At 41.0% G+C, this 11,467-nt stretch overlaps 1 long non-coding RNA gene across 1 annotated transcript in view; it reads left to right on the top strand.

Annotated features, from left to right (window-relative positions):
* The window catches only part of LOC106517712 (uncharacterized), a 13,941-nt gene extending 4,019 nt beyond the window's left edge, over window positions 1-9,922 (top strand). The window contains exon 2 of the long non-coding RNA XR_001310233.1: window positions 9,009-9,922. This is a non-coding gene — a long non-coding RNA (uncharacterized LOC106517712). The remainder of the gene's footprint in view (window positions 1-9,008) is intronic.
* Window positions 9,923-11,467: the final 1,545 nt, after the last annotated feature.

The following is an 11,467-nucleotide window of genomic DNA, read 5'->3' on the forward strand; positions in this document are numbered from 1 at the left end:
TTTTTTTTTTTTTTTTTTTTTTTTTTTGGCGTGTTTTCCCATTTTGGGTTAAAACAAATCAACAGCCGATCACTTCCATGAGCACCAGCTGTTTTTTTTTTATCAGCTTGTTGCTATTGAAAATGATGGCTCTTACACCCCAGGGCCCTTTCTTAGCCTTGATGGAGCCAGCTATCTTTTCTGAGCCCCTTGGCTGTTTATACCTCTGCTGAAAGTATGGCTACTATCTGTCAATGTGGTCGCTATCACCAGCATAGCCCCAACTCTGAAGTCTGGCTTGAGGGAGAGTGGAGGGGGGGATCGATGTTTATGATTCTAACTTTTACGCTTCCCCTCAAACCCCTTCCATTTTTGAGACTCCATAGACAGACTGATAATGGAACAAAGCTCCGGTTTTAGTCGGCTATGTATGTCACATGTCCTGCCACTCTCCTCCCTGCTCCGATGTGAATCATAYGCATCAGAATAACTGGAGCACACGGTCACTCTGGCCCTTGGCTCTGCCTCTCCAGCGCCAGCTCCCAATCCAAAGCCTGCCCACGGAGAGGCGAGACGAGAGGGAGAAGACTTTGCCGAGATCTTCTCTTCCTCTCTCGCCCGGAGCTCGAGGAGCTGCGCCGTTGCCCTCCCTGTCTCAGGATGTTTACTCTTAATTGAGTTGCTCACTCATTCGCTGGCCCCCGAGGGGACACCTCTGTGTCACTTCCTATGATTAACCTAAATTTCATCCATCGTACAGGACTGCTGCCAGATCTGGTAAGGGCACAAATTATGTGTTGAGACATGAACAATAAAAAGAGCAAGGGCAGGGAAAGGAAATGGGGAAGCAGAAAGGGACGTGGTGCAAACTTGATAGCTGAGGCATAATAAACCCACCAACTGATACTCACATTAGCCAACATGCATTAAAGTGCCTGTGACATCAACATTTTTTTTAATAATACAAATTCATTTTTTGGAAAGATAACATTGAGAACATATTACAAAATAATTTTCATGCTGCTGAGATGAACGGTTGTTGAGATATTTGCATGTTAATTAACAGGAAGTTATGTCAAAGGTGAATGTCTGCATGAAAACAGAGCTAAGCTAAAATGCTCAACAGCCCAGACTGTGGAGAGGAATTGGATGTTTTGAAATTATTTTGAGTCGCCATCAGACAGAAACAAAGAAAAAAAGACAGAGTTCAAATCAGAATGTTTCAATAAACAAAGACCAGTGAGTTCCTTTCCTAAAAAGAGTTTCCTGTTTGATGTCACTTCCTGTTTCCCTTTTGCCAAGCCAGGTTTCAAAGAAAATAGTTCAGTTATGTGTCCAAATGGGTAAAATAATGTGTGGTATGCCAATTTTCTTAAGTAAAACAAAGTTTTCTTTGACTTTTTGTAAATGAAGGAAAAGCATGTCACAGACACTGTAAAAGAGATATATCAGGCAAAACCCCCTTTTTGAGCCGTTAAATGCATTTTGTTGTGTACTTGGAGTCTCTAGGAGAGCAGAAAATTAGAATTTAGTCTCTTCTGATGCTGTGTCTATATTGTTTGTGGGTCATATTTTTCAATGCGTTCAGTTTTTCTACTGTAGCTGTGTTTCCATTGCAAATGTGCGCAAAACTTTGTTGATATTCTGTTAGTGTTGAAAAAACACAGTTTCGCAGCTGCGGTGTTTCCATTAAGTAAGAAATGCTATTAAAGTCACACGTGAATACGTTTGTTCTCGCGATAAGTCATTATAAACATGGCGGCAATGGATGTAAACAAATTGCATATTGCTACTGCGACACTAGCGCTCATCATCAGAGGAGACGTCGGCGTCTTTTATCGAGGCTTTCCAGAGACAAGTCCCTACTTGGGAGCGGCGACGTATGCTGTGTTTTTGGGAAATTGAAGTCGGTGAGTTTACTACTTTCTTTTACTACTTCTGTGATATTATTACTACTTCTACTTCCTGTTATCTTCTTCGTCGTCATCTTTTTCACCAGTAGAAACAGCCGGTTGTTGATCACGTGACTCTCGTAATGTGAAAAAAGTGTTTCCATCACAGTTTTGCGAAAAACACCAATTTCGAAACGGCTGAAAAACCACCTCATCCTAGCGCAAAAACATTTTTCCGAAAAACGTAATTTTTTTAAAATTGACGTGTTTCCATTGAACRAATTAATTTCCGAAATTCTAATTTGCGCATTTTCATGGTCAATGGAAACACAGCTACTTACCAAGCACATCGATTGGACTTAAAGAGAGCCTCAACATAAAGTGACCTGAGACACGCCTCAGAAAAGAGGTGAAAGAGGAGCGTACGGAGCTACAATAAGGAGGAATTCAGAGCAACGCATTGCAGGTCCACTTTAAATAGACTCCAATTGAATGATTTAAATGTGAAAAACAAGGATTTAAAACCATAATATGTCTCCTTTAAACAACAACAAAAAATGTGTGGAAGACTTTAATATTTAAGGTAAAAGATCCAACTTTTCCTGCCTCAGAAGAAGCCTTGCTGCATTTCTGTCACACAGTCAGGCTTGAGTCAATCAAGTGGATTTAAAAATGGCCTCTTATAAGGCTGGGTTCCATTAAACCGCGCTGGTGTGGGCCAATTTGGGCTTTTTAGCTCTGGCCTGGCTCCAGGGGATGTGTCTGTAATGTATGGGGCTTTCGGTGAGTTTGTCTCAGGCTACGGCTGTTCATTTCCCTCCCCCCTCACCTGTAAAGTAGCAGGAGATCAAAGGCAGTGAGTGAAGAGCCATCCTGTCCAGTTGTTCACTGAGCCAATCAGATCTTTCGTTTATTGGCACTCACAGAAGCCGTATAAATCACGTCAAACGGCATTGACCCAGGCGTTTAGTCATGAACAGTAGCTCACAACAACACATGGATTTGCTGTTGTCTTTGATCAATGTGGAGTTATTTAAAAGCTCGAGACGGGCGAACACGGACGAGAACCACTTGTTTTCCTTCTCAGCTTTCACTGCCTTTTATTTCTCGTGTTCGTTCTCACTCGCTTTCCTTTTTTTCTTTCTCGTCTTCACGCCTGTTTTTGTTTTCCAAACACTTATGCGCGTCGCTAGCTCTCCCCTCTGCCAAGGCTCTTGTGGAGAAGTGATAGACGTGGGGAGTCTGTGGGGCCAGCAACCATGAAATAAATATGGATGGTCATGAGTGAGATGAGCGAGGATCATCTGTTTTGCCATCTGCTTGCGCGAAAGCGAGAATGTAATGACTGTAGTCCTGGCTCGCCCGGTGAGCCCACTGTTGCAGGTAAAAAAAACATAAAAATAAAAAAATGAACTAAGCAGAAATGCTCACTCACAGGGTACAGGAAGTTACACAAACACATGTGCAAGGAAACTCAGCACTTGTACTGTACACGCTCAGTTCTTCCCCCCTAGAAAAGTACACACAGTTTCCACGTAGACAGTCTCGTCAGGCTCAGGTACAAAGCCTGAGMTGCTGCGTGTGCTCGACTGGATTCTGTGAGCATCTGGCCCACTGTGGCCATTAGAAATGACAGGTTGACAATTGGCAAGCAGAATAGGTGTTGGTGATTGTTCAGCTGGCAGTGTCCTGCCATGTGACAGTCTGTAAGTGTCCCTGCACGTAGAACAACACGGGACTAGTGTTAGCAGCCTTCTGGGCACCGAGGGGAATAAAAAAAAAAAAAACCTACCAGCGACTCCTCTGCCACCCCTTCTTCTCTGTTCCCCAAGCAGACAATCCTCTTTTTTTTTCTAGTTTTTTTTTTTTTTGCCTAGGATGACTTTGTCGCTGACGGCTGGTAATAGTATGAGTGTATGTTTATGGGAAAAACAGAGAGGGAAGAGAGAGGGGGGAAAAAACAGGCTGTTGAATTATACATATTCCTTATGGAGGGTGACACAGTAGGAACTCTCAGAATCAATCTTGACGCTCGGATGGAACCATGGAGCGCAGAGAAAATGGCAAACATTGCTGTGGCTCAATGGCCTGATGCTCTCATAAATATGTTTTTATGGYCTTGAATGAGTAGGGCAAGGAGATGTTTGGGTGCTCAAGGTGTGTGTATAAGAGACTGTACAGAACGATGCCCCACAGTGGAGGTTGAAAAACATTTCTAATTTAATTAGCTGAAGCAATGTGAAAATCAATAGATCGTGGTTTTACAATCCATGCACCACAACGAGTTGTGTGTAAGATAAGGACTTGTTATTTTATTGTTGGGATAGATATAGGTTTAAAAATATATCATGATTTAAAGTAAATATGCTCATTGTGTATCATAAAGTAACACTTGTTGCATGTTTGTTACATTCRCCAGGCACGGTAGGTTTTTCGTAGCTTTGGTTTGTTTGTCTGTTCAAGAGAGTTTTGATGGTTTAAGGGCACGTTAGACAAATTTACACTTTGCTGGTCATCTGGCAACACCTRCAGGGCTGTAGCTCACCATGATCTGGACACACACTTTGCTAGAGGCTGCTTTTTACTGATGACGTCATACTGTGACAGCCAATCAGCAATCAGGAGAACTTTGTTCTGCCAATCACAGCTGTGCACTCTCATTTGCATCATTTAGGGTCTGGGTAAAGTGTATGATCTCCAAGTGCTTCTAGTCAGTACCATATTTAAATCTATTCTGTAGCAACTACTGTAGCTAGTAACCAGGTTGATTATTAACATCAGTTTGGGCTTCTAAATCTACACGAAAGTAAAGAGCAAATAGGAATTAGCATGTTGCACAAGTACTTTTAATTTGGAACTTGTTCAGAAATGCTAAAAAAATATGAATTACCACAGGATGACTGCCAAGTCTACTAACTGAGCTAATTAATCAACTAACATCAGTTTGTCAGGTTCTAAAAGTGCTTTACAAACAGGAAAACAGCGAAAAAAAAMCCCTAATTTTGTGTTGATCAAGTCCATTTTAACTTTAGTACTATTAGGTTGATCAAGTATTAATTTCTGCTTTTGTTTGAGTTTTCCAAAACTGTAATAATCTGTAAAGAAAACATCATAGCCTATTTAAAGCCTTGAACTTGACCTCCGTCTCTTTAAGAACCTCCTGTCATTTCAGACACTCCCACTTCAGCACGTTTTCATAGCAACACTTCGGGGGAGGGGTGCTTTGTGGGGCAGGAGCTCGGCTGCAGACTGAGCTCCAGGGAGGAGCTTTGGGTAAATAGGCGGGGCTTTGTATCAGCAAGCATTTAGACAACTCCACATGACTACCACAGGAGATTCAAGGATTTCTCAAACATGCATGCGTGTCTGGACATGCAAAAATGCTTATAACTCAGAAATAGTTCAACATAGGAGCTTCAGATTTCTTTTGTTGTTTAGCTCTGGTGAAGCTCTGTCCATCAGGCCCACCAATCAGTGCCCCCCACCCCTCGGACCCCTTTTTTTCTGAAAAGGGGTATCTGGACATACAAAAATGGTTATTGCTCAAAAACTATTAAACACAGGAGCTTCAGATTTTCATTGGTTGTTTAGCTCTGATGAGGGGCTATCCATCAGGTCAACCAATGCCCCCCCCCCCCCCCAAAAAATAAAAAAAATAAAAATAAAAAAAGGTTCCCCACTCAAACCACTACAATTTTGGGATGCACCTAGTAACATGACATTTATTAGCAAGAACTGAGCTCTGGTTCATTTGTGTGTGCGGGGGTCATTATGTTACCGCTATGTGGTATCTAGTTTTACTTTAAAATGTTTCAGCAGTATGTATCATGCTGCATATTTGATTGGATCCAACTAAAGTATTTGTACTCATACTCGATTTGAGAAAAGCTAGTACTGGTTCCCCTAAAAAATTAAATATTTTATTAGAAATATTGTACATTTCTGGCTATAAAGAGCCATAATAATATTGTTGCAATGGGTGATTTAGTTTTGGCAACAGTAGTAGCYGTACATGTTTTTGTCTTCAAATAAAATAATGAAGTCGATTCTTTCCCCGTCAGTTTTATTGCTGAAATTCCACACCAACAGAATCTCATAATGACCTGCATCTCGTATCTCGTTTCCTCGGTTGTTCAGGAGATTCTTTCACTGTTTACAGACACGGCCGCTCGTAATGCATCACAACAATCTCAAATCACACTCCWTCTCATTTACAGGATCCTCCGAGGAAAAATTGACCATTCTGCTGCCTCTGAATTTTTTATTTTTTTTATTCTTCCTTTGGGTTAAGTGTTGTCTTGGGAACTTGGAGAACAGCAGGCGATCTGGGGTGGAGAGAGGGGCGAGGGAGTCTGTTGAGAGGCTCTTGAACTACGGTCTACTGTAAGTGGAGAGTGCTGAATGAGAAAATTGTCCAAGAGCAGRAAAAAAAAGAGAGACAGAAGATGCAACAGATTCACAGCTTGGATGATTTGTTTGCTCGTCTGTACCCCTCCTTAAAGCTGCCAGACTCCAGCATCATGCCATGTACACACTTATGAGATTGAAGTGTTAAAGCTTCTTTATTTCTAACCATATTGTAGCTTTTCTGCTTTGTTTTTTCCTCTCTCCCTCTGTTCCTTCATTCRCTGTTTCTTTTTGTCTGATTAGAAATTTCACAATGTTCTCTTTGGTGGAGGGAAAAAAATGGCGCAGAGCAAAACAAGCAAACAGCCATTCAGCTGTGATGTTTTTCTCCCTCATTCAGTTTGAAGCTTCACCAACTGGCACACTGTATTCACATTTTTTTTCTCATGTTGCCCTGGCATTTGAGCTACAGCGAAAGATCTTTTTGAAATATGTGGCTCAGAATAAAAGAGGAACAAACAAGGGGAAAAAAGAGTTATATTCGTCTCTACTGATATAAAACTGTAATTTAGTGATTTATGTTGACCCGGTCTGCCGTTTATTATTTTGGCATTTTTTGATTTGTTGAACCAGGAAAAATCTGAMAAACTGCAGCTTTGACTCTAGATGCCAATATTGTTTTTATAACATCTGATGATTTGCCTGTCAAAAAATAATGACAATTTAGAAAAATACCTCAATTTGTTGTCTTAAAATCTTAAAGGGATCTCCGACTACTTCTATGTYGGTTTTAGTATTTTTTTATTTTGCTAAAAGTTGTTTGTGACACATGAAAAGTTAACTTAAAGGGGCAATATCACATAAAACAACTTTTTTGAGTTTTATATCATGTTATAATGTTAAACTCTCATAAAAAACATGCCCAAAGCCTTGCTTTGACTCATTCATGCATGTTTGAGAAATCCTGCAGYGTTTTTAGGAAGCCATGCTGAGGAGCAAAACGACAGGTGGGGACCAGAAACACCTTTTGGGACCAGAAACACCTCTGGGTTGTGTCCTTTTGGGACAAGCTCCTCCTCTGGGATGCGTCTTTAAGCCGAACTTCCTCATGGCGGAGCGGCCCTCCCCCCACCCACCCGCTCTGCGACTCCAGCAGGCTACGTGCTGAAATGGGCGTGACCGAAGCGGTTGGATTTTTCTTAAAGAGACAGAGACCTATTTCAAGACGTTTAGAAACTGTCAAGATGAGAAGTAAATTGTTTTGGGGATTTTTACAAATATTTAGCTCTTTCACAAGCTGAAAATGTGACATAGTTACTTTATTTTAGTATAAAATTGAAATATAAGCTTGGAAAGTACATAATATCGCCCCTTTAAAATTTTTAAAAAGTGAGTATTTTTACAGTCTTGTTTTTATAGTTGAAGTAAATGTTTCTTAAATAATGTCTRTAGTTCGAGCTCCATATAACAGGAAATAGAGTTACTTCTGAGTTTAAATAGCACAGGCCAAGCTGTGGCACCGACCTCTGTCGTTCGCTCCACACAGGGCTCGAAATAGCCGAGATCTGGCCCAAATCGTCACGGGGAGATTGGGATTATGTTCAGCTTGATGTTGCCTGTCTCCACCAGCTTTCCACCAGCACTTTCCCAAGCAGCAGCGCTCTCACATCTTTGTGGGTCACGTCGCAGAATCCCCTGTCATTAAGGGCGGCGGGTTTTAACGTCATGAAACTAGGATATCTTGTCGCCCGGAAAAAAACGAAAAGAAAAAAAAACCCTTCCCCTCTGCCTCGTTCCTTCCACCGATAACGGCTAATCCTCGCCTCGCATTAAACTGTGACCAAGATCAATTAAAAACTCTGCCTCACCCCGATTGCAATCTCCCTCTGCTACAGCCAGTGCTGAGAGAAACCCGAGTGTGTTTGTGTGTGCGTGCGTGCGCCACACAAATGTGGTTGCCAAGCCACAGGGAAAGCCTGCCATTGATTTTCATCGCCTCTTAACAGAGATGAAAGACAATAAAAAACAATAACGGCGATGATCACAGCTCTGCGAGCCATCTATGCACATAATGATTATTCAAGTCTGAATTACCATGCTTTCCTTTTGTTTTAATTATTTTTATTTGGCACTACCCTCCCTATTGTTATGAATTCGGTAATGAAAGTGCGCGCCGAACAAGCCCTGTGTGTGTTTTTGTGGGGGGCTGTATTGCTGAAAGTGGGTCTGCGCTGTTCCTCCTTCTCCCATGTCTTATTTGGGATCAGTCCAGTGGAGATCTTTCCCACCAAGAGGCTTTTCCTCCCTATGTTTTTTTTTTTTTTTAGAGTTGGAAAGTTTATTGTGGGCAGTGTTTTCTGTTGCACACGGCGAGCCAATTTCACACTGTATGTTTGTTTCCAAGACCATTGGCATTGACAGTGGAAGTGGTTGGCAGAAACGGAAAAGGCTCGCTTCCAGGGCGCCAAAACATGCGCTGGCATGTGAGACGGAGGGGTTGGACGCTGGGACGGGTGGGACGCCGTGAAGGTGGAGGATAGCAGCGTGCGCGGCAGGACAGGGCGGGAACGGAGGCGGAGGGAAGTCTCCGGTGGGCACGCACGGCTGCCAAGTTGACTGTCGTGTCAGCTGCCGGGATTGGCTGCTGTGGGCCTCAGGTTGTTTTGGTGTGCACATCAAAAGGACGGGCTGTGAACATGAAAACACAACTCATACCCCCGCCACCACCTTCTATCTAGCTTATCTTTTTACATATTCAATGCAACTTTTGCTTTTCCTCTCATCCTATAGGCCCTCGTGTCGTCTCCTTTTCCCCACGAGAGCCACATCCAAGGTGATGCAGGATCTTTGAGCTCAGGAGGAGAGACAGCGTTGCCTGCAGGGCTGCCATGGCAAAGTGTGGGAAAGGCCCTGGAGAGGACAAGAAAAAAAAAGGAAGGATGTGGAAACTAGTGATGGCCRACACTCTCACACCTGACCACTGTCTTTTCAAAAACAAAAACAAAAAAAAGGAAAAACAGAGAAAATTTTCTACATAAAACAACAACAACAAAAAAAGGAAAACGACCTGAGAAAGTTCCTCTCAGCTTCACAAGCCCAGAGAAAAGTACCATCTGGTGCCATTTTTATCCCCCTCCACTGTGCCTCTGTTTCGTCTTTGCACTGCTGTCAGCACTGTTTCAATTACATTCTGCAGCTTATGTCTATAGTGGATTACACCAGATTGGTGTTTGTGTGTGAGACTGTGGGTTTGCTCGTGGTTTAAGGCTATGGAACGCTTTCTTCTTTTATTGTCAAACCAAAGACAACGGTGTTCTTGGCCTGCGAGCGGTTTCCACCTCTTCGCGGCGCCGTGGCAGAATTAAGACGTGAACGATMCCATTTCAGATCGTGACAAAGAGATCTAATTTTGATTTCTTCACRTTTTTGTTTTGCTTTTTTCTTTCGCCTTTTGTCTTTTTGCACTCTTTTTAAAAAATTTTTTAGTCTGTGGGACTTTTTTTTTCTTCTCCTAGATTGTCGGTGCTTAGTTGTGACCTAGTTTGTTAAAAGGGGGGAGTTTGGCCAAGCCTTGGGAATCCGGGGCAGATTAACTTTCTGTTAGTTCTCCCTAGCAAAGCTCCATATGTCAGAGCTGCTGCTATCAAAAATGGATCCTACTGGCAGAGTAACACAACGACCAAATCCCATTTCCTTGTGTTTGACCTACCCCTATCCCTTGGTCCTTTTTTTTTTTTTTGAAGTCATGATTGTCACCAATAACAAATGGTAAAAACCATGTTAACTGACATGCGTAAACCCATATATGGCATTAACTAGCTTGCTAAAGACATTGGCACACATTTTTTCATGTGTATCAAGAAAGATGGCCAATTATGTAAAAAATACATAAAGTACATTAAACAAGAATGTTGCAATGGTTTTTTTTTTGTGACAGTACGATATTTTAGCAGAAGAAACAATTTTGTTAAAGATTATCACTGAGAAATTACATTTTCAGGGGTATAATTTTTTCAATTGTGTTATCAACCCAAGTGATTCAAGTGATCCCTATAAAATTCTAAAGTAGTATCTCACTGAGCTGGACCCTTTGGTGACTAGTTTTAATATTTTGCTGTCTCAACTATTGTTAGGTCTAGTTTAGTTTAATTTATTTTAATTTTACACACCATTTATGCTATCTTCTCTAAAAGTACTTGACCACTGCCCTCTGTAACTTTGAATTAAATAACAAATAGTGGCCACTGTTAGGATCTGTGTGTTTTAGGTATTTTTTTGTATTTTTTTTATTGCTCCGTTTATTCCTTTCTGGTTTTCATAAACATTTTTTTGTGATTTGTGACCTTTGTGTTTAGTTCTGCTCTTCTGTGTTTCCTTTTGTGACCAGTTCATTTTGCCAGTCATTTTTCACAGCTGGTTTCTGCTCAAGGAGGTTCCATAAAGCAGCTGGAGTCTGTCTTGGTCACGTGATGCCRTGATCTACTGTAGCAACAGCAGCTACAACCATAGAGGGCAAGTGCCTGGATTTAGTAKTGCTGTACATACTGTCAAAATAGCTACAGTAAGGGATGATTATGTAAAAAAACCCACAAAAACTATTGATAATAATATCAACAGAAATAATATTAAAGTGTGTATAAGCGATCTAATGAAAACGACAGAAATCTTATCTTTTTTACCTCAGTGTGGATGAGATCTGACCAGTATTAAATGTAAGTTCTTAGATAAATTAAGCTCAAAAATCCAATGTAATCACTGTTATTTACTGAATTAGAGGATATTAGCTTCTGTAGCATGTATTGCTTACAGAGTGTAACACTCTGCTGAATCATGCTGTTTAGCAAAAATTATTAAATACAAGCTGTTTTCTCCTCTGAATTATGTAATACTTACACATTGTGAAAAATGTTTGACTATTTGTAGATTTCTATTAGACAAATCCAACCTGGTGAGAAGAGGGTTTGCTAATATAGAGACAAGTTTCATCCTAAAGTATCAGATTACACAGTGAACATTTTAAAAGTCAACTACAGAATTGTACTTTATTACTAGTTGAAGTCATAATTCTTCAACTAGCTAAAAGGTCCAAGTTAATGACTGACTTCAGATCTAGTTGAAGCATCATTATATAGATGCAGCAGGTAAAATACGTATTGAACACGTCAACATTTTTCTCAGTAAATATATTACTAGAGGTGCTAATGACATGAAATTTTCACCAGATGTTGGTAACAACCCAAGTGATCCAT

This window comes from Austrofundulus limnaeus, unplaced genomic scaffold (genome assembly GCF_001266775.1).
Source record: "Austrofundulus limnaeus strain Quisiro unplaced genomic scaffold, Austrofundulus_limnaeus-1.0 Scaffold52, whole genome shotgun sequence".
In the NCBI taxonomy this organism is placed as follows: Eukaryota; Metazoa; Chordata; class Actinopteri; order Cyprinodontiformes; family Rivulidae; genus Austrofundulus; species Austrofundulus limnaeus.